The sequence below is a fragment of the Dama dama genome, chromosome 9 (assembly GCF_033118175.1).
Source record: "Dama dama isolate Ldn47 chromosome 9, ASM3311817v1, whole genome shotgun sequence".
Taxonomy (NCBI): Eukaryota; Metazoa; Chordata; class Mammalia; order Artiodactyla; family Cervidae; genus Dama; species Dama dama.
The window spans coordinates 7590128-7617559 of NC_083689.1; the positions used below are offsets into that span (position 1 = coordinate 7590128).

Genomic DNA, 27432 nt, shown 5'->3' on the forward strand with positions numbered 1-27432 from the left:
AAGGTAAATAAGTCGTGGGTTACAGGTGGCAACTAGAATTAATATTGTATATTTGGAAGTTGTTAAGAACATAGATCTTAAAGTTCTCATCATAAGAAAAAGTCTTGTAACCACGTGGGGTAATGGATGTTAATTAAACTTATTGTGGTGATTACGTCACAGTGTGTACAAACACTGAATCATTATGTTGCAGTTGTAGTAACAGTAGTGTTGGTCACTCAGTCCTGTCCGACTCTTTGCAGCCCCATGGACTACAGCCCGCCAGGCTCCTCTGTCTATGGGATTTTCCAGACAAGAATACTGGGGTGGGTAGCCATTCCCTTGTCCAGGGGATCTTCCCCACTCGGGGATTGAATCAGGGCCTCCTGCATTGCAGGGGGATTCTTTATCATCTGAGCCTCCAGGGAAGCCCATCACTATTTTGTACACTCACAGTCTGAGCCCCCAGGGAATCCCGAAACTAATATAATGTTATATGTCAATTATATTTCAATTAAAACCTGTGGCATATTTATGAAGTGGAATTCTACTCAGCATACCAGGAAAGACAGGATGGATGAATCTCAAAATAATTATGTGGATTGATTGAAAGGGAGACAAAAAGGCAGATACTCCTTCTAGTGTCCTCCTAACCCATGGTGGAGCCCTCCTGCCCAGATGTCCTTGTTGGAAGCTGCTAGCAGCCCTGCCCAGGGTGTGGCTCCTGGTTCACATGCTGCCCACATGTGCCTCTTTTACTGGCTGCACACCCTTCCCTTCTTCCACTTTAGACACTGGGTACTGAGAGGCCCAGCGGAAGGGCCACCTCTTCTGGAACCGTCTGAAGGTCAGTGCCTCCATGTGCACTTTGCCCTATGCTGGCCCCTCGTGTTTGGGTCTGGAACTGAATGCCCTCCAGGAGCTGGCAGACTGCCTCTGACCTGATATTGGAGCTGCTGGGTCCCTGAATGCTGTCTTCTCCTTCTACACATGGAGGAACTGAATCAGGGGATGTGGCATTTGTTTTTAGAAGGCCAGTGGGGGGTGGCTGAAGCTTAGGAAGAAAAAGCCAGTGGGGCTGAACTGGATCAGACAGGCATGTGAGGGAGTCAGCAGAGGCCTGCCTTGGAGAGGCCAGCTGCAGGGGGTTGCTGGGTGTGGAAGGCCTCGCCTCAGCCTGGCAGACAGAACCCTAGAGGAGCTGGTCTCAAAGGACAGGCAGGAAGTCGGCAGAGGAAAAACAGGAGGCAGGGGTATTCTGCCTGGGGGCTCACAAAGTCAGCTCCTTAGGTGGGGAGGGGCTGGGCTGGCAGGACCAGAGGGAAATATAGGGCATGTGGGGGACAGCCTGGACTTTGTAGAGGCTGGATCCTCAGCCAGGCTTCCCCAGACGGTGTGAGTGAATGCATCAATGCATCACGTCTCCTGAGTGTGTACAAACATTTCCTCAACGCGCCAAGCCATGATCTGCTCCAGGTGGAGGACCAGGTCCTGGGGGTACCCTGGGTCCTGTATGAACTGATAGAACTCACTCACTCCTCAAATCACCATTCCACACATGTGTGGAGCACCTGCTGTTTGCCAAACCCTGCTGGAGAAATATCAGGGAGCAAGATAACTTCGTGGAGGTTACCTGCTGATTAGCAAGAATTTTAAAATCCCAGGTAAAAAAAAATTGCTATGGACTGAGGAGTGAGCTGGAGAGATAGAAGAACAGGGCCTTCTGTGTCTGGCAAGGGGTATGTGCTCCACTTTCTCCCTGAGCTCTTCTTGGGCAGAGGCCCCACCGCAGGCCTGGACTGTGCAAGGGCTCGAAACAGCTACAGGAGAGTCGTCCCAGGGGGCTGCTATCTCCTCACCCACATCAATGCTCAGGAGGCTTTTTTCCTGGGAGGTGGATGGAGAGGGGGCTCCACCCTGGGGAACAAGCAGAGGTTTGGAGTTGCGCCCCACACTTCCTCCGACTGCATGGTCTTACCTGCTTCCAGGTTTGCAGCCAAGGATGTGTGTCCCAAAACTCAGGCAGCAGAGTCAGGGAAGTGGTAAGATAGGGTTCCAGCCAGCAGTGTGCACACACTCAGACTCAGCCACACAGGTTTGTACACATCCACACACACCTGCCACTAAGAAAAGCACATTTACTCTTATTCTAGGAACACACAGAGCGGGACGTGTCTGAGAAAGTGCCCTCGGCACCAGCCTCTTGATAGCTGCAAGGCTCCACCCTGCTTTTGGTGACTTTTTTTCTACGGATTTGTCAGCACTTCTGGAAGGTCCTCTGCAGGCCACAGCCAACTTATGTACTCCCCATGTTTTCCCCAGAGCAGGCCTGGACACCTGCTTCTTTCTGGAAACTCCCAGGTGGCAAGCACCCAGTCACAAACCCAGAAAGGGACTCCCCATTTCTCCCCCATCAGCCTCCCACTGACAGCTTGGCTGGGATCTACCCAAGTCTGAAGGCTGCTCTGGCCTCCTGAAATGGCCGTGGCCCATCTTGCCTCTCCTGGTTCTCAACTATGAGTCCAGACCTCAGAATCTCCCACTTGCACCAGAAGAGGATCCTAGTTGGGACAACCGCCTCTAGCTTCCAGCTCCCTACCCCCCATCCACACACAGAGACACTCTCACCTCTCATACCCACATATGCACGCACACACAGACATACACATATATGCACACACTCACACAAGTATGCACATCCCCCTATACATACTGTAGGAGGAATGCTTTGTCCAGAGCCCATCTGGCCCTGCCAAGCCCCTTTTCTAGTCCTTGCCACTGTGTCCTTGCTTGACTCACACACAGGCTGACTCTGCTCCACCTGCTACCCTCTCAGCCCTGATCACCACTCCCTGGCCGCCAGCCACACTCAGCCCTCGTCCTTCCCCTGGGTTCTTTCCAGCTGCTTTTCTGCTGCTGCGCATCTGCTGTGGCCCCATCCCTGCTCTTTGGGGATCCGAGGATGCAGTCTGGGCTCAGTCCACGCCTGGCCCTGGGGCCCTAGGGCTCCCCAAGGACCATCTCACACCCATTCTGCCCGAAAGCTCCCTGAGGTGGGGGCTGTGTCGAGTTCACCTTTTGTTTCTAATCTGAAGCCCCAGGCCCACCCCCAGATGGTTATTGGTGGTCAGAGGAGAGGGCAGAGGCCCTGGGCTGGGGCATGGAGTTCCAGGGGGGTCTGAGCACACCTGGACAGGCCCACCCCAGGGGACCTGGCTCTCTGCCTCTCCCTACTCAGCTTGTCCTGGAAGAAATTCAGGACGGCTCCCCTCACTGTCCTCTTTCCCAGACATCAGCCGGGCAGCTGCCTCTCAAGACACGAACCCCTGTCCTGTTACCCTTTTATAGTACACCTGATTAGTTTCAGGGCGGCCTGGAGCCACTTCCTGCTGACTCCAGGCACACACGACTCGGACACAGACCCCCTTCCTTCCTGTTCTTCCACTCAGCAGAGCCCGCACCCTCATTTTGTCTTCTCAAGGACTCCAACTCTTTGGAAGCTGGGCTAACCTGACTCTCACCCCTCAAGGGTCCTGGTCTGGTGTCTCCCCTCCTGCCCATGCAGTGACCCTGGGTTCGGGGCTGTGAGCTGGAGGTCTGGGGGTTCCTTACCACCCCTCCCAGGGCAGGGTCGAGCCAGTATGTCCTGGGCATCCCTGGAACCCACTGCACAGTCTGATGCCTCCCCTACCGCGCGCTCTCTGGTGGCCCTTCTCAAGGCTCAGCGTCTCCGAGTCCTGAATATGCTCCCCCAGGTCCCTCTGAGCCTGTCCCCAGAGGCCCCGGGCGAGCCCCTGTAGGAGGATCCTGCCTTCTGTCTTCGCCTCTGCTCTGCACCCCCTACTAGCCCCTATTCACCTCCTCTCTCCAGCTACTGAGATAAGGGGAGAGAAAGTGGGCCTGGGGCTTTGCCCTGCCTTGAACAGGGCTTGGAGATCTCTGCTTATCAAGCTCAGGCAAACAGTCCAGGGCTTCCAGACAACTTGAGCGGAAGGGTGGGCAGGGATGGGAGGGGTGTTCCCCCTTGAACTTAGAGGAGAAAACTCATTCCTGCTCTGTCACCTGCACTGCTCTGTCACCAAGTAGCTGTGTGAGCCTGCACACTTCTCTCTCTTCTGGGCACCTCTGTTTCCTTTTCTGTCAAATGAGGAGAGGGGCTCCTCACAAATAAAGATCTGAGGACCAAGGACACCTTGGAGCTGGCCTTCAAGTTGCTCATGAGGAAAAGAAGCCTTACGAAGACCATAAGCCAAAAGAAAAAAGTAAGATGGTTCTTTCTGGCAAAGAAAATCCTTTTAAAATTGAAGACACAGGTCTTTAAGCAGTTACCAGAGAAGCTGATCAATCACAAAGGGAAAAGCTGAAACTTCACACTGGACACTATGACAGGTCCCTCCTCACCAGAGAAATCAGGGTTGCCATCACCAGCAATGAGACAGAAAATGGATGGATGCCATGTGCCTCCTAAGACGATGTCCCAAGGAAATTCCACCCTCTTTGAGGCATTTTAAAGATCTAATTATTAGGAAATATCAGACACCCCCAAAGGCCTAACCAAATTCCTCCTGGTTTCAAGGGCGTGAAGGGCAAGGGCTGGGCTGAGGAGCCCATGGACGTGGGATGGGCTCCTGGACAGATAAGGGACATTAGTGGGGAAATGGATGAAATCTGGGTAAAGCCTGGAGTTTAGTGGTGGATCTTGGTTTTGATGGATCTAACTGGATTTGTGTCATGTCAGCAATGGGGAGGCCTGGGAAGAGATCTGGATTCCTGCAATGTTTCTGTAAGTCTACACAATTATTTCCAAAGAAAAAGTTAAAACACATTCTGATGCTGTGCAGAAGAACCCCAGAATGCCCAGTTGACATCCCACAGCTGTGGGGCTTTTAATGCAGGAAACCACAGGTAAGCTTTAGGGTGTTCATTGTTGTTTGTTGTTTTAGTTGCTCAGTGGTGTTTGACTCTTTGCCACCCCATGGACTGTAGCCTGCCAGGCTCCTCTGTCCATGGGATTCTCCAAGCAAGAATACTGGAGTGGGATGCCGTTTCCTTCTTCAGGGGATCTCCCAGACCCAGGAATCAAACCTGAGTCTTCTGCTTTGGCAGGCAGGTTCTTTACCACCAAGCCACCAGGGAAGCCCAGGTGTTCGTTTACTCTATCCCTAAAACAAGGTTTATTGTAGACTTACAGGAGTCTTTCAACCTAAAGTTCTTGTCAATATGTAATAGCAACATACCAACAAAGTCCAGAACATAACCCTCCCAAAATCATAAGCTGAATTCCAGGGCATGTCTGAAAACTCGTGGTTTTTCTGGATAGATTGTTTTTTTTAAATCAGATTTCCACAAGGGTCTGAACCAAGAAAGTCATGACCTTCTGGATTAACCTCAGTTTAGAGAGGAAGGGACACAGGGCTCTGCTGAGGTCATGGGTTGGGAGAGCACAGTAGCAACTCCAGTTACAGCAAAATTTTAGCCACAAACCACAGACACATACAGATAGGGAGAGAGAACCATTCTGCCTGTGGGAGGAGAAATTGCTTCTTGGAGATGAGACTGGAAATAACCCCTGTCACCAGCAAAATGCTTTCTTGTGAATGGGCTTTGGCAGGTCAAGAGAGGAGGAAGGGACACAGCCTATAAGAAGGGGGTGCATTGCTAGAATAGAGCCTACATGAGCTGTTAGGGCTCCCCAAGCCTGCCCTGTGCCAGCTCAGGACTCTCATTCCCACACTGCAATCTGGGACTGGGAAAAGGAAGAAGAAAGGGAATCTCCTAAAAGAGTCTTTTTGTAAGACAAGTGTCTTCCAATCAAGAAAACCATCCTCCCCAGAAGCTTGATATTTTTTCATTGTTGTTCAGTCGCCCAGTCATGTCCAACTCTTTGCGACCCCATGGACTGTCCCTCACCATCTCCCGAAGTTTGTCCAAGTTCATGGCCCTTGCATCAGTGATGCCATCCAGCCATTTCATTCTCTGATGCCCTCTTCTCCTTCTGCCCTCAATCTTTCCCAGCATCAGGGACTTTTCCAATGAGTCAGCTATTTGCATCAGATGACCAAAATACTGGAGCTTCAGCATCTAACGAGTATTCAGGCTTGATTTCCCTTAAGATTGACTGGTTTGATCTCCTTGCTGTTCAAGGGACTCTCAGGAGTCTTCTCTAGCACCACAGTTCAAAGGCATCAATTCTTTTGCGCTCTGCCTTCCCTATGGTCAAGCTCTCACAACTCTGTGACCATAGGAAAGAACATAGCCTTGACTATATGGACTTTTGTCGGCAGAGTAATGTCTCTGCTTTCCAACATACTGTCTAGGTTTGTCATAGCTTTCCTGCCAAGAAGCAATCATCTTCTGATTTCAAGGCTGCAGTCACCATCCTCAATGATTTTAGAGCCCAAGAAGAGAAAATATGTCACTGCTTCCACCTTTTCCCCTTCTATTTGCTGTTAAGTAATAGGGCCAGATGCCATGATCTTAGTTTTTTAATATTTAGCTTTAAGCCGGCCTTTTCACTCTCTTCCTTCACCTCATCAAGAGGCTCTTTAGTTCCTAATTGCTAATAATTGTTTCATTAGCAATTATTTATTCAGTTCATTCAAAGGATCAATAAGCTTTTTTCATTTATCCACAATCCATCCATCTACAATCAACCCATCCATCCATCTATTCATCTACCATCCCTCCACCATCTATCCATCCATCCATCCATCATCCATTCATTCATTCACCACCCATCATCCATCTATCAATACAGTCGTCCACCCATCCAGGACCCAAGAGTCTATAATGAACCATACACTAGGCTCACAACTAGAAATACAAGATAAGCAAGATGCAAGGTGCCCATTCTCAAGAACCAAAGTAAGAAATCTGTAAGAAAGTGGATTGCTGCTCTGGTGAAATTTCTAAGAACCTAGATTTTCTGAAAGTTGAAGGAGCTACGTGTCCCGGTGATAATTAAACATAAACTGAATGACCCACTGTTAGCTAGAAGGAATCCCTGCAATGGGGAGGAGAAGGGTGACCCAGAGGAGTCTTCGCATTCCTTTAGTGGGAGGCCTTGCTATTGCAAGTCAGGTTCTTTGCTTTGGGCTCTGCTGGGTCACCTGCCTTTGGGAGATTACAGTTTATGATGAAGAGAATAGGGGAAAAGGACACACAATAGGCTTGGCAATGTAAGCTCTGGGGCAGCTTTGGGATGGAGGGGTGGCTGAATGAATGGTCGGTGGATGGATGAATGAATGGGTGGATGGTGGAGACTGGGTGGATGAATGAATGAATGGATGGATGAGTGGGTGGTGGATAGCGGGTGGATGATGGCTGAATGATGGATTGATGGATGGATGGATGAATGGTGGATGGATGGATGGGCAGAGGTAAAATCTGGGGCAGGTTACTATGTTTGTTGTAAGAGCTTGGAGTCCTGGCGGGGGTGAGGGGGGAGGGACACGCAGGGAGAGTTGTCTGGCACGGCTGCACAGTCACTGAGACCAGTGTAGCCTTGGGTACCAGAGTCAAGTGTCACATGTGAGATGGGCTTTGGCGGTTACTTTACTTCCCTGGGTCTCAGAACTTTAGAACTCTAGTTCTAGACTCCAGAGGGATTTTAATAAATCCTGTTTCCAGATTTGGATGTCATAGGCTTGGAAAGTACTAAAAATTACTTGGGGACTGACATAGGACTGTGAAATTTTGTTACTTTTTTGAGAGAATAAGATACATAAGAAATGACAATCATAATTTCAGAAAAGGACCTTTTTTACATCAAAAAAGGATTTATTTCTGAAGTCCTATATGCTGAAGAAAGTTCAAAAAAATATTCCAAGGTCCTTGTCTTTAACATTTCCCCAGCGGTTAGCAACTACTTATTAAGTGTTGACTGTGGTCTGAGTGGACAAGAAGACTGCGGCCTCTGTCCCAGAGATGATTTTCCCTCTGGGAGATTACCCAGAAGGCCTTTTTATCAGGGATTGGTAGGAAAGCACCACCCCAGAGGCCTCCCTGCCCTAGGCCTTGCACATCCTTTTAAAACTGTTCCAGACAAAAAGAGGGGGCTCCTCTCTGCTGAGCCACCATAATGGGTCCTGCAGGCCCTCTCAGCCCCAGAGATGGGTAGAGGCTCAGGATAGTCAGCCCAGGCCCCAGACTGCCCAGCCATGAGCCCTGAGCCCAGACAGAGGCTCCTGCATCTCCCAGCAATGGGCTCCATCACCACCAGGCTGTTTGCACAGTTGCAGCTTTTAGGAGGTGGAGGGCCCACCTGCCCTGCTAGGCTGGCCCCATACTTCGCAGCCGCAGGGCATGGGGAGAGACCCTCCCGTCCTCTCCTGGGAGGAGAAGGCTGTGGGGGGCTGGTCCTGGATGAGAAGGAAGGGACGGCTCAGGGCTCCTGGGATGGACCCATTGGCCTGAAGGGGCCATAGATCCCTTTTTTGAGGAATGAGTGTAACCTCTCAGGCAGTGGAAGTTCCTGGAAGGGGACTGTGGTTCAAATTTGACCACTGACCAATGAAATCAAGATCCTGGGGCATTCTGTCTATGGGGTCCACACAATGCACCCTTTGAGAAGCTCTGCAGGTAACTAGATGCCCCAGCAGTGGTCACTGCAGACCTACCAATGGACCCAGGGCTGCAGTTCTGGGAGGGGAGCATGTATATATGTGAAGAATCCTTCGGTGATTCTGATACATTCCTGAGCTGAACTCAAGCTCCATTATGGTCTCAGATTCCTAAGCCCCTCCTCTGGAAGGTGGCCAGACCCAAGAGGCATCTGGAAAGGAGGTCCCAGGACAGGGTTCTGAAGGGAGAGGGTTTACCATGGCAAGAGTGTCTCCGACACACTCCCTGCCATTGGAGGGACATGGAAAGAGCTAATACGGAGGGTGTCACCTGCTCCCCCTTACTGCAGGCTCCTGCAGTGGGCTACGCATCTCTGGCCTGGCTTCTAAGCGAAGTGAGGCCCTGGGTCCCTGGGGCTTGGCTGCTATCATCTGATAGCTGGGTGGGGACACAGCCTGGGGCAGGGTGGGATGTGACTCCTCCTTTAGAGCTGTAGGACCTGCCTGTCAAAGCCTCCTGGCTGAGTTCTGGACTGGGAGACAGCCCTCTCTCACCTGGGCGTGCCTCCCCTGTGGTCCCTTGAGACCTGGGGCTCTACTTCTTCCATGGGCAATGTTGATGCTGGAGTTGATCAGCAGAGGAGGTGCAGGTAGGAGGCAGGCTTCCTTGCCTCCAGGGAGACCCCTTCCCCCTGCCAGGACCATGGCTGCGACCACCATCGCCTGCTCAGGGTGGGGAGTCCTGGATCCTCGCCCCACCACTCTACTACGCTGCAGGGAAGCTTCTCTCTCACCAGCTATGTGAGACAAATTCCCCCATCCCACAGGCTTGCCCTTACTCAGCTGGGGGTCCTCTGAGTCTTCCCCGGTGCTCCAGGTAAGGAGTTCTTTGTGCGCATGCTGGCGCTCACAGTGGGAGAGGCCTGCAGAGAGGCCGCCTTGGGGCAAATGGCTCCTGTGGACACTGAGCCTCCACGGGAGCCTCAGTGGGGGCATTTCTCTGCTCCCACCTGCCTACAGAGCACCCCTGGCAAGACACAAAAAGAACTCAGAGACCTCACTCTGCCACCTCCCCAGCACACACTCAAAGGCAGCGACCGTGGCTCCCTCTCAGCCTCCCTGGGCCAGACTCGGGCCTCTGCATACCTGGCAGGTGAGAGGCTGTAGGAGGGGAGGGATGCAGAGAGGCAGGTCCAGGGATAACCGACGCCCCGCAAAGACAAGCAAGTCCTACAGTGCCCGGCCAGGTGCAGAGAGGTCAGCAAATGCTCCGTGTCTGTCTCCCTGGCCCACGAAGGCCTCAGGAGCACTTTCAGAGCATCCAGAGGTTGCTACCTCTTCCCCCTAGCAATGCTCCAACGTGAGGAAAGGAGAGACGGGAGACTGGCAGAGCCCCTAGCCCGCAGTCTGCCCCCTTCCCACACGGCCCACCTTCCTTGGTCTCGGGGCTGGCGGGGTGGCGAGAAGGGGGTGTCTCAGTGGGCAGTGGCATTTGGTAATCCTGTTGGCCCGTCCTGCACAAAGGATGGAGCCACCTGAGAGCGGAATGCGGCCTGCGCCCCACCGTAGCAGCGGCCCCTGACACCGCCGGCCGCCAGCGCGGCCGGCGTCCTGATTACCTGCTGGGGCTAATGAATCTGGCTTTGTCAGCCACTGTCACGCCGCGTTAGGCCCACAATGGCCCTCGATATTTTATATGAATTTCCCCCTCGTCGGCGATTAGGCCATAGCAAGCCAGTCATAGCAACCGGGAGGTATGCGCGGCCCAGGGGCCTGGGGCACGAGGGGAGCTCACTATTCACACGCTTTAACACAGCACTCCTGAGGGCGTGTGAATCGCCAGCAGCATTTTCGCTTTTCTCTTGTGCTTAATCTTGTCGTCTTCGTGGGGATATTGTTTTCTGAGCCGGGCCCGGCAGGGTGTCACCCGGGTCTCTCCTGGCCCCTCTACACACACCCCCAACTGGGGAGAGTTAATGATATACAGGGGCGGCCGCAGAGACGGTCGGAGCCCCCCAGCCACCGGGAACCGAAACACTTTCCGATGGGGGTCAGGGGTTGCAACCTGGATTCAGGGATGCTGGTTCTCCGGGGGGCCCCCCTTCTCTCTGGCCCCTCCTGAGCCCCGCGGTTGGTGCCGGCCCGGCTGTCCTGCCCTGGCCCCGTGCCTGCACTCCGGCCCTCCGAGGATCGCGCCAGGACACAGAGGGAGGTGGACAGACCACCCCCTGGAGCCTGGCCAAGGGAAGGGGCTCTGCCCGGGAGAGGCCAGGCTGTGCCATCCCCCTCCGGCCCTCTCCAGCCGGCGCCGCGAGGAAAAGGGGGTAGAAGGGAGGCAGAGGTGGGCGCCTGTCCCAGGGCTGCCCAAGGGCACGGGCGGAGGGCTGCGAGGGGCTAAGCCGGGCCTGGGGAGCCAGAGCAGGCCTCAGGCACCCAGAACATACTTTCTGAGACTTCGACTGACACTACAGACCTCAAGTAAGCAGCCAGGATTCTGGCATGATGGGCTTTGAGGGGGTCAGCCAGGGCCCCCAGCTCAGCTGTCAGTGGGTGAGGTCCAGTGGGTGAGGACTCAGGTGAGGGCTGAGACCCCGAAGGGACACTTAGAGGCACACAGACTGGAATCAGAGGCAGGGTTGAGCGGCTCCTCCAATCTAGGGAAGCTTCCGAGGCCTTGGCTGGGGGCGGGGTGGGAGGGGGCGGTGCCTGGGAAAGCCGCTGGCAAGGACACTCTACCAAGGGCACTAAACTCGTGGATGGACCCAGGCTGGGGCCATTGATGATGAAACTGGGGCCCATGCCCCACCTGTTCATGCTGACGTGCTGGGACACCAGTGGGAGAGACATCAAGGGTCCTGCTTCCCACCATGGATGAGTCACCTCTTACAGCCCCCTCCATTTCTGTAAGGTGCAAATAAATGCCCCACCTAGCTGCGACACAGGCCCCTCAAAGTATGCGCCACCCACAAACCCACTGGCCTGGACCTTGGACCGGCTATCCCACTTCCTGAGGGGCGTGGTCCCGGCGGGGCTTCCTCCAGAGTGTCTGCGAAAGCGCTGACGTCTGGGACTGCCTTCCCTGCCTCTCCCTTCACCTCATTGGAGGTCAAGAGTGGGTGTCGGCCAGCTCTCAGGGAAAGCTGGTGCTCCAGGTGTCCGGGAGGGACAGATAAGCTGCCTCGTGTGCCAGCCTCCACGCACTCAAAATTCTTCAAATGCTTTCTGCCCAGTGCAGGTTAAATTGTCCTGCCACTGCGCAAATGAGAGTGGACGGTACTTCTTCCAAGCCCAGGCTCGCCTCTGCCACCCAGCCTCACGCTCCTTGGTGGCAGCTTCTCAGGGGTCCACCTGGCCAACTAGTCTGCAGTCCCAGGCCAGGCAGGCAGATGGTGTGTGTGTGTGAGACAGAGAGAGAGAGTGAGCGCGCTGGAAGCCGGACACATGAACACACTCCTACCCTCTTATCCTCACCCCCACACACATGCTCACACACGCACACACTCGCACACCTCCACATGGGGCTGGGCCCCACTCCTCAGCTGGCAGTGTTAAGCTTTGTTCAACTAGGCCGCCTCAGCAGGGGTGGTCAAGCGCCCCATGGACCCTGCCACAAAGCCCGAGTGACCTCTGACACGATTAGGGTCGCCCTGACCCTAATCCAATCAGATTGATTACTGTGAGTGTGGCCGGGTGGGCAGGCGGGGGCCTCCACAATGGCCTCCCAGAGCTGGCCTCTCTCTGGGGCCCCTGGCAGGCTCCTTCCTCCTGGGCCATTCAGCTCTGCGCCACAATGCATCCGGCCATTTCTCAGCCCCGTGGCGAGCGACGGGGTGGGGGGAGGTCTTTCCTTTCCCGTTAGACCAAGTGATGAGGACGAATGCAGCTGAGGTGACTTTCATCCCGCTGAAAACGGCAGAAAGAGGGAGAGAGGCTGAGGGGACGGGGGAGCAAAGGGCAAAGGGCGGAGCGCAGAGATGGGGTGGTGAGCGTGAAGGGGAGAACACGGGGGACAGTGCACGTGAGGGAGAGACAAGAGGGGAGCATGGGCTCGGGAAGGGCGTGTGTGGGGGAGGGGGTGGGGACACCAAGGCTACACGGGGCCTGGAGGTCTGCTGGAGACTAGACCCCTCTGAGAGCTGTTCGAGGAAGTGAGGGCGTGCAAAGAAGGGGAGCTTCCTGGGCCACCAGCCCTGACGCAGGCCCTGGGCACCTTCAGGGCTGCTCTCACCTGAATAGCCTCTACAGAACCCGCCAACCCCCCACAGGCTGGTGCATTCTTAGGAGTCCTGGCCCAGCCCGTTCTTTGTATCTGTTTCCTTAACTTATAACCATAGTGCTGGCTCATGAGATGGGTGTTACGATTCAGTTTACTGCTGTGTGTAAGACACTCTAACACATGGTTTCAAAAGCACTGTATACATGTTTTAAATGAAAAGAAAGCTCTTTAAGATCTAGCTTAGGTTCCCCCTCCCCAGAGAAGCCTGCCTGCACGGGCACCCTCAAGCCCACGTGCTCATCCTTCAGTCATTCACCCAGCACGTCCTTATGAAGTAACCACTCTGTGCCAGAGCAAGCCTTGGCACTGCCCTCTGTGCCCGCCATGTGAACCTGCTGTGCATGGCAGGGAGCCCCGCACCAGACTGGAGAGCACCCTGCAGGGCTCAGCGCTTGTCCTGGGAGAGTGATGTTGGGGATGGAGCCAGGAAACTAGGAGCTGCCCTGGAGGATGGGAGCTGTCCCCTAGGTGGGCCCTGTGAGCTGAGAGCTAAAGAGAAGACGGATCTGGAGAGGATGGAGGTTGCAACAATGGGGGCCACAAAGACTGATCCCGTTTCGGACTGCGGGGCCCAGGAAGCAGCAGGTGCAGGCAGCGCTGGACTGGCAGGGTAGGTCCGTCTACAACGGAGACTTGGAAAAGTCGCCAGGGAGAGGGCATGGGTGCTGTTGCACGCTGGGGTGGGTAACACGGAAGGGAGTTAGCGTCCTGACTGTCACCACAGCCGCCCTGACTAAGGTGCTTGTGTGTTTGATCATGGCTGGAAGATTGCAGTTTGGGGTCGAGCGTGACAGGATCCTTTGAATGTGCAGAAAAGGGACAAGGCCCGTAGGCCAGTGAGGATGATGCTGTGCCCCAAAGGTCTCCAAGGCAGGTTCACATATCCCTAGGGGTACATTGAAACAGACCAGGGCCTATAGGACAGCATGGGTCACCCCACGGCATCCTGACTGTCATTCTTGCCTGCATCATTGCTTCTTCTCTGGCCTTCCTTTCCAGGACCACCCATCTGCCACTTGACCCATGAAGACACCCGCAGTTTTCCTGGTTCATGTCCAGCCCTGGTGTCAGCTATAAAGACTGGGACACCAAGACATGGGTAAATCATGTGTTTCCAATTTCTTGTTTCAGAATGAAAGAGGACCCAATAGAACGATGAGCTGACAAATTTCAAAAATGTTTTGATACATCACTGTATCAATACATCACTGTGAGATTTTTGGCATATATAACTGAGAAAATATTCAAAGAATCGAGACATGTTCTATCAAAACTCTCCCTCTTTTATCTATTTATTTTTGTGAAGGATAATTCTCATTCCTAGATCTTTAAATTTTAAGAACACAATGGGCCCTGAAAGCTGTTCCTCCAAGATCAGGAGGAAATCAGGGGCACCTGCTCTGCTCACTGCTTTTCAACATTGTCCTGGAGGCTCCAGCCAGGGCAACTGACCAAGAAAAACATAAATAAATAAAAAGGGTCCAGATTGGAGAAAACTGTCTCTATTAGCAAATGACATGAAAATTCTAAGTAATGCATGAAACATCTACTAGAATTGATAAACTTTCATCATACAGTATGAGATCTATATTTGAAAATCAACCATAGAGTTCAAGAGGTCAATATCTGAAAATCAACCATATTGCTATATACCAGCAATGAGCAATGCAAAAATGAGATTAAGGAAACAATTCCATTTATAATAGCATCAAAAAGAAAAAAATGCTTAGGAATAAATCTGACAAAAAAAATATAAGATTTGTATGCTATGAGCTGCAAAATATCATTGAAAGACATTAAAGACCTAAATAAATGAAGACATTCTATGTTCTTGGATCAGAAGACTTAAAACTGCTAAGGTGGCAATATTCCTCTCAGTGATCTGCAGATTCAGTGTAACCTTTAAAAAAAGCAAGTTTTCCCCCCAGGAATTGACTAGCTGATCTTAAAAGCCAAATAAGGGGCTCTGAAGACTTGAAACAAGCTTGGAAAAGCAGACAAAGTTGAACTCACACTTCCCTGTTTTCAAAGTTATTGCAGGGCCACAGATATCAAGACAATGTGGCCTGGGCATAGGACAGACATGTGAACCTGTGGGGTAGAATAGAGCCCAGAAATAAACCCACACTTCCTTCTCTGGCTTTCAGTAGAGCCTGACCCCACCTGATGCAGTCTTCCTCCACCACCAGGATGACAGCCTTTCCAGGTGGGACAGGCTTCTGCCTTCTTCCCGAACTCCCTGATATTTCTTCTTACATGGGAGAGTGGGAACCTTAGACATCCACATTAGGTTCTGGAGCCAGGAACCCAGATGGCACCATGCTCCTGTCTTGACCCTCCTGGGCATGGTGAAATTGGTGACAGTACCTTCCTGCATCACAACACCGCTGACCATGGCACAGCATAAAACCCTGCATCACACGCACACTACACACCACATACCACACACACGTACATAAATGCACATGCACAGTTCAGTTCAGCCACTCAGTCCTGTCTGATTCTGCAACCCCATGGACTCCAGCATGCCAGGCCTGCCTGTCCATCACCAACTCCTGGAGTTTACTTAAACTCATATCCATGGAGTCAGTGATGCCATCAGCTCTTTGCATCAGGTGGCCAAAGTATTGGAGTTTCAGCTTCAGCATCAGTCCTTCCAATGAATATTCAGGACTGATTTCCTTTGGGATGGACTGGTTGGATCTCCTTGCAGAAGACTCTCAAGACTCTCAAGAGTCTTCTCCAACACCACAGTTCAAAAGCATCAATTCTTTGGTGCTCAGCTTTCTTTATAGTCCAACTCTCGCATCCATACATGACTACTGGAAAAACCATAGCTTGGACCTTTGTTGGCAAAGTAATGTCTCTGCTTTTTAATATGCTGTCTAGGTTGGGTGTAATTTTTCTTCCAAGGAGTAAGCATCTTTTAATTTCATGGCTGTAGTCACTGTCTGCAGTGATTTTTGGAGCCCAAGAAATTAAAGTCTGTCACCGTTTCCAGTGTTTCCCCATCTATTTGCCATGAAGGGATGGGACCAGATGCCATGATCTTAGTTTTCTGAATGTTGAGTTTTAAGCCAACTTTTTCATTCTCCTCTTTCACTTTCATCAAGAGGCTCTTTAGTTCTTCTTTGCTTTCTGCCATAAGGGTGGTGTCATCTGCATATCTGAGGTTATTGTTATTTCTCCCGGCAATCTTGATTCCAGCTTGTGCTTCCTCCAGCCCAGTGTTTCTCATGATGTACTCTGCATATAAGTTAAATAAGCAGGGTGACAATATACAGCCTTGACATACTCCTTTCTCTATTTGGAACCAGTCTGTTGGTCCATGTCCAGTTCTAAGTGTTGCTTCCTGAGATGCATACAGATTTCTCAAGAGACAGGTCAGGTGGTCTGGTATTCCCATCTCTTTAAGAATGTTCCACAGTTTGTTGTGATCCACACAACAATAGTCAATAGTCAAATAGTCAATAGTCAATAGTCAAATAGTCAATAAAGCAGTCAATAAAAGCATAGTCAATAAAGCAGAAGTAGATGTTTTTCTGGAACTCTCTTGCTTTTTTGATGATCCAGCAGATGTTGGCAATTTGATGTCTGGTTCCTCTGCCTTTTCTAAAACCAGCTTGAACATCTGGAAGTTCACAGTTCACATGCTGTTGAAGCTTGGCTTGGAGAATTTTGAGCATTACTTTGCTAGGGTGTGAGATGAGTGCAATTGTGTGGTAGTTTGAGCATTCTTTGGCATTGCCTTTCTTTGGGACTGGAATCACATGCAAACTACAGACCAATCTGCACATGCACAAATGTGAACACACACACTCTTATGCATATGCACACACATGCACACACGACTCCACATGTACACGCACCACACACACAATCATGCATATTTATATGCATGCACACACACACTTGCACACAGTCACACACACATGCCCCCACACTCGATGTGTCTCACCACCCAGTGGCCTTAACTTCTCCCACTCATGGCAGTGGCTGTCCCCACAGGACCTGCTGTGTAATTACCCCAGCCAGTGGCTCTGTGAAGTTGGCTGAGTGGCAATTATTCTCCCATTTTATAGATGGGGACGCTAACGTTCCAGGAAGTGAGCTGACTTGCTGGTCAAGGTCACATGGTGTGACTCTCCCCTGCCCCTTCCTGACTCTAGAGAGCATAGGCCAAGCTGGAGGGGCGTGGCCATGATTGCCTGATGTTGAGGAGCCCTGACCCCTTGAACAAACACCATCGAGCCCCACCTGTCGTCCGTGCAATGCTCAGTTGCACTGTCAGGACCTCTGTGCACATGCACGCCAGCAGTCTCAGGGCCTGGTATGTCTTCCTCCCAGACATCTTTTGTTCTTCCTTCCTCTGCATTCAAGCTACCAGGGCTGAGCAAGGCCATTTGTTCCTCCCGAACGCAGTGGCCATGTGCTGGCAAGACAGAAAGGGCAGCTGGGGTGGGCCTCACAGTACTCATGGGGAGGCTGATGGATGTGGTGGTAAAGGACTGAGGACAGTGAGAAGCAAGAGGTGATTTCAGGTGATGGGGAGAGAGAGGCCAGCATGGGGCTATGTGATATGGAGACAAGGTGACATTTAGAAGGAGACGGAGGGAAATGGACGGAGAAAATCACACAGAAGCAGAGAAAAGAGCAATGGCCCAGGATCTGCAAGAGCAAAGGTGGAGCTAGAACTGTCCTCAGGGTTTGGGAAGCAGCCAAGAGGCCAGTGGGATGGAGAGGGACACAGGAAAGATGAAGAGGAGGCGGGAAAAGAGGCAGCAGGGCCAGAGAGTTTGAGAGAGCTGGGAGCCCTGCAAGTGAAGGAGGAGTGTGCTTGACACAGCTTTTTGGCCTTGGGGACATTGAAAATGCCACTGAGCAGTTGTATAGGAGCCACTTTGATCATACAGGCTGTCAGGGTGTCTGGGCTTGGTGGTAGATGGCTGGATTCAGGACTGAATCTGAAGGTATTGCTGATTGCACTTGTGATGGAGAGGAATCACAAGTAAGTCAAAGCAACAGAAGGATGGGGCTGCCTTTTACAAAGATGGGAAAGCGGGTGTGTGGGAGACGCACATGGCCTCGGCCATCCTGTCACCAATGCCCCGTGGGACTACAGCAGGAGCCCCTAGCAGATCTTTGCTGACATGTCCCCTTTATCTCTGTCCTAGCGGCCTTCCTTTGGCATCACGCTCTTCTTAGGTCTAGTCTAGTTCTAGCTACTGACAGCATGCTCAGCTATGGTCTCTGGGGACCCATCTCAGCCATCACATCTCTGTTGGCCCATCCTAGAGTGGATGGTATGTTACAGAGGCGGCCACATCAGGGGATGTCCCATTTTCTAATGTGACCTTGATGTGCCATCAAGAATGGGATGTGTTGCTACCCTAGAATCTGGGGTTGGGAAGGTCTTTGTATCTACCTCAACCAACAGACTGTGGGATTGCACAGCGTTTGAGGCCAGGTCTCAGAAGGTGATACAAAGTGGTATCAGCAACATGGCAGAGTGGGAGGGTTTTTCTTGTTGTTATTCCAGGATATTAAGGAACTCTCTGCCAAATCATTAGCTGACTCTAAGCTAAAGAAACAGAGACTTCAGAGAACCATATATAATGTAGAATACAGTAATTAAACATAGTTTAGAAAAGTTACTGAACAAACATACAATAACAACCCATAACAACAACAACAACTAACCCTGAAGAGGAAGAAAACTCTAATTTCCTGAGTTACCATATGATAATATCCAAAAGGTACATCTTTCCACAAAAAAAATTACTAGGCATGCAAAGAAACAAGAAAGTATGGACCATCCATAGGAAAAAGAAAACTAAATTAACAGAAACTATCTCTGAGGAAGCACAAATATTGAACATGCTAGACAATCACTCTAAATTAATTGTCCTAAATATTGTCAAAAAGATAGAGGAAACCAGAAGAAAAATGTCTCAAGAAAGAGAGAAAATCAATAAAGAGATAGACATTATAAATAGTATCCAAATAAACTTTGTGGAGCTGAAAAGTACAATAACTGAAGCAAAATGTTCACTTGAAGTTTTCAACAGCAGAATTGAGCAGGCAGAAGAAAGAATCAGTGAACCCGTGGTGCTTTTCAGATCTACTATATCTTTCTACTTTTCTGTATATTCATTCTATTAATTTTTGAGAGTTTGCTATTGAAACTCCAACCAAAAATCTTAATTTATCTACTTAAAAAATAATTGTAACATATAGCAAAACTGTATGTAACTTTGTTCTGTATTTTCCAAGTCTCCTGTGAATGTGTCATCATACTTTCATAATTAAAAAAAAAAGAAAGAAAAAAAGAATAAAATATAAAAGAATCAGTGAAGCTGAAGACAGCTCAACTCAAATTATACGGTCTGAAGAGAAGGAAGAAAGGAAGGAAGAAAGAGAAGGAAGAAAAAAGAAGAAAAGTGAACAGATCTGTGGGATACCATCAAATATAGCAACAGACATGTTATGAAAGTCCCAGAAGAAGACAATGGAGAGAAAGGAGCAGAAAGAATATATTTAAGGAAATAATGGCCCAAAGTTCCAAATTTTATTTTTTTTAAAAAATTTGAAGATTCAAGATACTCCCAAGAAGCTCAACAAGCTTCAAGCTGGATAAGCATAGACAGCTCCACACTAAGACATTTTAATCAAACTATCAAAAGACAGAGACAGAAGGATGGAGCCAAGATGACAGCAAAGGAAGACCAAGAGTCCATGTCTCCCCACAGCTAGGACATTTAATAGATGCTGGTCGGGGACCTCAGATGCCCAGGTAGAAGGGAAGAACCCCCAAGCAACGGGATAGGAGTTTGGGGGGAGCAAGGGGGCAGGAGAAGCAAGACCTCACAGGACCAGGACACCTGAGGGGTAGCTTGGGGAGGGGAGGGTTTCATACACCTGAAGAAGTACACTTACCTTAACTCCTGGGAATGAAGGGGACAGGAAGGCAGCCTCCAGGGTTGGAGGATGAGGGAAGCACCTGGAGTTCTCCACCCACTCACCCACTCAACCCCTGGGAAGTCTCCTAAGGTCCCAGGCCTCTGTTCTGGGCTGCACTAAGCCTGGACACCACCCTGTACCTCCACCCAGGGCCTTTTCCAGAGGTGTGGGTCCTGAGCTTAGACCCCACCCCAACCTAAGCCCTGTTCTGCCTAAGCCCCGCCCCTCCAACCAAGGCTTCTGCCTTTTTCTTCTTCTATTCTTTGCTATTGGAGTTCTGTTTTACCTTCCAATGGTTGTTTCACATATATTCTTATTTTTTCTAAAACATCTGTTAGTTTTCTAAATTTATTTTATTTTTGTTCTTTGTTATTGCTCTGCTTCTTTTTTTTTCTTTTGCCATATTCTGTGGGTTATGGGATCTCAGTTCATGGGCTGGAGAGCAGGCCTGAGCTCCTGTGGTTGGAGCAACGAGTCAGAATCACTGGACTAACAGAGACTGTTAGGCCTCAGGGAATATTAATTGGAATGAGGCTTCCCGAAGGTCCACATCTCAACACCAGGACTTGGCTCTACTCAACTGCCTACAAACTCCACTGTTGGAAACCTCAGGCCAAACAACTAGTAAAACAGAAACAGTCCCACCCATCAGTTAAAACAAAAATTGAGAAAACAAAAAGATATCTTACAGATGAAGGACCAGGGTAAAAATCTACAGGATCAAATAAATGAAGAGGAAATAGGCACTCTATCTGAAAAAGAATTTAGAGAAATGATAGCAAATATATTCCCAAATCTCGAAAATAGAATGGAGAAAATGCAAGAACCATTTAATAATGACCTAGAAGAACTAAAGAATAAACAAAGTGATGAACAACACAATAACTGAAATTAAAAGTATTCTACAAGGAACCAACAGTTGAGTAACTGAGAGAAAATGAATAATAAGTGAGCTGGAAGAGAGAATGCCAAGGAGAAGAATAACGAAAATAGAATGAAAAAGAATTGAGGACAGTATCAGAGACCTCTGGGACAGTATTAAACTCACCAACATTCAAATTATAGGGGTCCCAGAAGAAGAAGAGAAAGAGGTCTGAGAAAATATTTGAAGGGATTGCAGTAAAGAACTTGCCTAATATGGGGAAAGAATAGCCATCCAAGAATAGGAAGTGCAGAGAATCCCACACAGGAGAAACCCAATGAGAAACATGCCAAGACACACGTTAATCAAACTAATCAAAATTAAATACAAAGAAAAAGTATTAAAAGCAAGTGAAAAGCAAAAAATAGCATACAAGTGAATCCCCATAAGGCTATCAGCTGATTTTTCAGCAGAAACTCTGCAGGCCAGAAGGAAGTGGTAGCCTATATTTAAAGTGATGAAAGGGAAAAAATCTACAACCAAGATTAACCCAGAAAGAATCTCATCTGAATCTGATGGAGAAATCAAAAGCTTTATAGATAAGCAAAGACTAACAGAATTCAGTACCATCAAACCAGCCTTGAAACAAATGCCAAGGGAATTTCTCAAGGCAGGAAACACAAGAGAAGAAAAAGACTCACAAAAACAAACCCAAATCAATTAAGAAAATGGTAACAGGAACATACCTATCAATAATTACCTCAAATGTAAGTGGATTAAATGCTCCAACCAAAAGACACAGACTAGCTGAATGAATAATAATTAAAAAAAAAAAATCCCATGTATATACTGCCTACAAGAGACCCACTTCAGACCTAGGGACACATACAGAATGAAAGTGAAGGGTTGGAAAAAATATTCCATGCAAATGGAAATCAAAAGAAAGCTGGAGTGGCAATACCCATATCAGACGAAACAGACTTTAAAACAAAAACCATGGGCTTCCCTGGTGGCTCAGTGGTAGAGTCCAGCTGTCAGCGCAGGACATACGGGTTCAGTCTCTGGCCTGGGAGCAACAGGCCACAGAGCAACTAAGCCCAAGCACAACAACTATTGAGCCTGTGCTCCAGAGCCTGGGAACTGCAACAACTGAAGCCCACACACCACGACTGCTGAAGCCTGCATGCCCTGGAGCCTGAGGTCTGCAACAAGAGAAGCCACAGCAGTGAGAAGCCTACACACTGCAATGAAGATGAGCCCCTGCGCACCACAACTAGAGGAGGACCTGCACAGCAACAGAAACCCAGCTCAGTCAAAAATAAACACATAAATAAAATTATCAAAAAACCCATTATAGGAGATAAGGAAGGACACTGCATAACGATTAAGGGGTCAATACAAGAAGATTAAACAGTTACAAATGCACAATTTATGCACCCAACATAGGAACACCTCAGTGCATAAGACAAATGCTATCAGACGTACAAGGGGATATTGACGGGAACCCAATAATAGTAGGGGACTTTAACATCCCATTTACACCAATGGACAGATCATCCAGGCAGAAAATAGATAAGGAAACATAAGCTTTCAATGACACAATAGACTAGATAGATTTAATTGATATTTATAGGACATTCCCCATGAAAGTAGCAGAATACACTTTCTTCTCAAGTGCACATGGAATATTCTCAAGGATAGACCACATCTTGAGTCACAAATCAAGTCTCAGTACATTTAAGAAAATAAAATTGTACTAAGCATCTTTTTTGATCACAACACTATGAGATTACATATCAATTACAGGAAAAAAAAAAAACTGTAAAAACCCACAAACACATGGAGGCTAAAGAGTGCACTGCTAAATAACCAAGAGATCACTGAAGAAATTAAAGAGAAAATAAAAAATGACATAGAAACAAATGACAATAAAAACATGATGACCCAAAACCCATGGGACACAACAAATTCTAAGAGGGAAGTTTATAGCAATTCATTCATACCTCAAGAAACAAGAAAAATCACAAATAAACAATAAAACCCTACACCAAAAGCAACCAGAGGAAGAAGAACAAAGAAAATCCAAAGCCAGTAGGACGGAAAAAATCATAAAGATCAGATTAGAAATAAACGAAATAGAAGTGAAGAAAACAATAGCAATGATAAACAAAAGCAAAAATCGGTTCTTTGAGTAGATAAACAAAATCGATCAATCTTTAGCCAGAGTCCTCAAGAGAAAAAGGGAGAGGACACAAATTGATAAAACTAATAATGAAAAAGCAGAAATCACAACGGACACCACAGAAATACAAAGGATCATAAGAGACTACTAAAAGCAACTATATGCCAATAAATTGGACAACCTGAAAGAAATGGACAAATTCTAGAAGGGTACAACCTTCCAAGACTGAGCCAGGAAGCCTTAGAAAATATAAGCAGACCAATCACATGTAATGAAATTGAAACTGTAATTTAAAATCTTCTAACAAATAAAAGTCCATGACCAGATGGCTTCATAGGCAAATTCTATCAAACATTTAGAGAACAGCTAACACTGTACCTTCTCAAACTCTTTCAAAAAATTGTAGAGGGAGGAACACTCCCAACTTTGTTCTGTGAGGCCACCATCAACATCCTGATACCAAAATCAGACAAAGATATCTCACAAAATAAGAAAATTACAGATCAACATCACTGATGAGCATAGATGCAAAAAATCCTTAACGAAACAGTAGCCAACATTATGAAGGTTGGCCACTAAAGGCTCAAATCAAATTCAATTATTTCTTACTACTGATTAGAGAAAATACTGAGGAAAGAATGGGTGAAGGCGATCAGGAGGTACAAACTTCCAGTTGCAAAATAAGTGGGTCACAGGTAAGACACACAGAGTGGGGAATACATACAGTCAAAAACTATGTAATATCCTTGTATACTGACAGATGGTAACTAGACTTACTGTAAGGATCATTTTGAAATATATAGAAAAGTAACAAGAACTAAATTTTTAAATTGTTTTTACTTTTTTCTCCTTAAAGTATTTATAATGAAAAGAAGAATACATTTTAAAATTGGCCTTCTCTGAGAAACTATGGAAGTTAGGGAACAGATAAGCATTAACTATTTGAGTCAACAAGTATTTTTAAATTCCAAACTGCCTGCTTTCACATCAATACTGAGAAAAGCTCATCACCTCCTGTTTAACTATTTTTAGAATCATTATATGTAAAGGTACTGTAGTTTGAAAATTCTTTGGCATTGCCCTTCTCTGGGATTGGAATGGAAACTGATATTTTTCAGTCCTGAGGTCACTGCTGAGTCCCAAATTTGCTGGCATATTGAGTGCAGCACTCTAACGGCATTATCTTTTAGGATTTGAAATAGTTCAGCTGGAATTCCATTACCTCCACTATCTCTGTCTGCAGTGATGCTTCCTAAGGCCCACTTGACTTCGCACTCCAGGATGTCTGGCTCTGGGTGAGTGACCACCCCATCATGGTTATCCCGGTCACTAAGAGAGTAACTGTTTTGTATATTTCTTCAGTGTATTCTCACCTCTTCCAACAACACAAGAGATGACTCCACACATGGAAAACACCTGATGGTCAACACCAAAATCAGATTGATTATATTCTTTGCAGCCGAAGAGGGAGAAGCTCTACACAGTCAGCAAAAACAAGACCGGGAGCTGACTGTGGCTCAGATCATGAACTCCTTACTGCAAAATTCAGACTTAAATTGAAGAAAGTAGGGAAAACCACTAGGCCATTCAGGTATGACCTATAATCAAATCCCTTACAATTATACAGTAGAAGTGAGAAATAGAGTCAAGGGATTAGATCTGATAGACAGAATGCCTGAAGAACTATAGATGGAAGTTCGTGACATTGTATAGGAGGCGGTAATCAAAACCATCCCCAAGAAAAAGAAATGCAAAAAGCCAAAATGGTTGTCTGAGGAGGCCTTATGAATAGCTGAGAAAACAAGTAAAAGGCAAAGGAGAAAAGGAAAGATACACCCATCTGAATGCAGAGTTCCAAAGAATAGCAAGGAGACAAGAAAGTCTTCTAAAGTTAACAGTGCAAAGAAATAGAGGAAAACAATAGAATAGGAAAGACTAGAGATCTCTTCAAGAAAGTTAGAGATACCAAGGGAACATTTCATGCAAAGATGGGCTCAATAAAGGACAGAAACAGTATGTACCTAACAGAAGCAGAAGATTCTAAGAAGAGGTGGCAAGAATTCACAGAGGAACTATACAAAAGAGATCTTAATGACACAAATAACTATGATGGTGTGATCACTCACCTAGAGCCAGACATTCTGGAGTGTGAAATCAAGTGGGCCTTAGGAAGCATAACTACAAAGATAGAGGAGGTGATGGAATTCCAGCTGAGCTATTTCAAATCCTAAAAGATGATGCTGTTAAAGTGCTGCACTCAATATGCCAGCAAATTTGGAAAACTCAGCAGTGGGCACAGGACTGGAAAAGATCAGTTTTCATTCCAATCACAAAGAAAGGCAATCCCAAAGAATGTTCAAACTACCACACAATTGCACCCATTTCACGTGCTAGCAAAGTAATGCTCAAAATTCTCCAAGCTAGGCTTCAACAGTATGTGAACTGAGAGCTTCCAGATATTCAAGCTGGATTTAGAAAAGACAGAGGAACCAGAGATCAAATTGCCAACATCCACTGGATCATAAAAAAGCAAGGGAGTTCCAGAAAAACATCAACTTCTGCTTCATTGACTACACTAAAGCCTTTGACTGTGTGGATCACAACAAACTGTGGAAAATTCTTAAAGAGATGGGAATACCAGACCATCTTACCTGCCTCTTGAGAAATCTGTATGCAGGTCAAGAGGCAACAGTTAGAACTGGTCATGGAGCAACAAACTGGTTCCAATTGGGAAAGGAGTACATCAAGGCTGTATATTGTCACCCTGCTTATTTAACTTGTATGCAGAGTACATCATGCAAAATGCCAGGCTGGATTAACCACAAGCTGGAATCAAGATTGCTGGGAGAAATATCAATAACCTCAGATATGCAGATAACCCTTATGGCAGAAAGGAAAGAGGAACTAAGAGCCTCTTGATGAAAGTGAAAGAGGAGAGTGAAAAAGCTGACTTAAAACTCAACATTCAAAAAACTAAGATCAGGGCATCCGGTCCCATCACTTCATGACAAATAGGTGGGGAAACACTGGAAACAATGACAGACTTTATTTTCTTGGGCTCCAAAATCACTGCAGACAGTGACTGCAGGCTTGAAATTAGAAGATTCTTGCTTCTTGGAAGAAAAGCTATGACCAACCTAGATAGCATATTAAAAAGCAGACATCACTTTGCCATATAGTCAAAGCTATGGTTTTTCCAGTAGCCATGTATGGATGTGAGAGTTGGACCATAAAGAAGGCTGACTGGTGAAGAATTGATGCTTTTGAACTGTGGTGTTTTAGAAGACTCTTGAGAGTCCCTTGGACTGCAAAGAGATCAAAACAGTCATTCCTGAAGGAAATCAATCCTAAATATTCATTGGAAGGACTGATGCTAAAGCTGAACCTCCAATACTTTGGCCACCTGATGGGAAGAGCCGACTCAATAGAAAAGAGTCTGATGCTGGGAAAGATTGAAGGCAGGAGGAGAAGGAGACGACAGAGGATGAGATGGTTGGATGGTATCACTGACTCAATGGACATGATTTTGAACCTACTCCAGGAGGTAGTAAAGGACAGGGAAGCCTGGCATGCTGCAGTTCATGGGGTTGCAAAGAGTTGGACATGAGCAACTGAACAAAAACAACAAAACTCTTGCCACCTCTTCTCAATCTCTTCTGCTTCTATTAGGTCTTTACCTAATAGTTTTCTGTCTTTTATCATTTCTGTCCTTTATCGTGCCCATCTTCGCATGAAATTTTCCCTCAATACCTCCAATTCTCGTAAAAAGATTTCTAGTCTTTGCCATTCTATTGTTTTCCTCTTTTTCTTTGCAATGTTCACTTAAGGAGGCCTTCTTATCTCTCCTTGCTATTCTTTGGAACTCTGCATTCAGTTGGGTATCTTTCCCTTTCTCCCTTGACTTTCGCATCTCTTCATTTTTCAGCTACTTGTACGGCCTCCTCAGACAACCACTTTGCCTCTTGTATTTCTTTTTCTTTCAGATGGTTTTGGTCCCTGACTCCTGTATAGTGTTACGAATCTCTGTCCATAGTTCTTAAGGCACTCTGTCGACCAGATCTAAGCCTTTGAATCTACTGGTCGCCTATATGGTATAACCATAAGGGATTTGATTAGGTCAACCTGAATGGCCTAATGGTTTTTCCTATTTTCTTCAGTTCAAGCCTGAATTTTGCAATACAGGGCTGATGATCTGAGCTGCAGTGAGCTCCAGGTCTTGTTTTTGCTGACTGTATAGAGCTTCTCCATCTTCAGCTGTAAAGAATATAATCAATCTAATTTTTGTATTGACTATCTGGTGATGGCCATGTATAGAGCCAAAGAATGTTCAAACTACCTTACAACTGTGCTCATTTCACATGCTAGAAAGGTTATGTTCAAAATTCTTCAAGCTAGGCTTCAGCAGTACGTGAACCGAGAACTCCCAGACATATAAGCTGGGTTTAGAAAAGGCAAAGGAACCAGAGATTAAATTGCCAATATTTCCTGGATCATAGAGAAAACAAGGGAATTTCAGCAAAACATCTACTTATGCTTTTTGAGTACGCTAAAGTCTTTGATTGTGTGGTTCACAACAAACTGGAAAATTCTTAAAGAAATGGGAATACCAGAC

The 27432-nt window shown here is 47.6% G+C and overlaps 1 protein-coding gene across 1 annotated transcript in view; it reads right to left on the minus strand.

The window, feature by feature from the left end:
- WNT3A (Wnt family member 3A) overlaps positions 1-27432 on the minus strand; it is a 60827-nt gene that overhangs the window by 8023 nt on the left and 25372 nt on the right. The window lies entirely within an intron of this gene.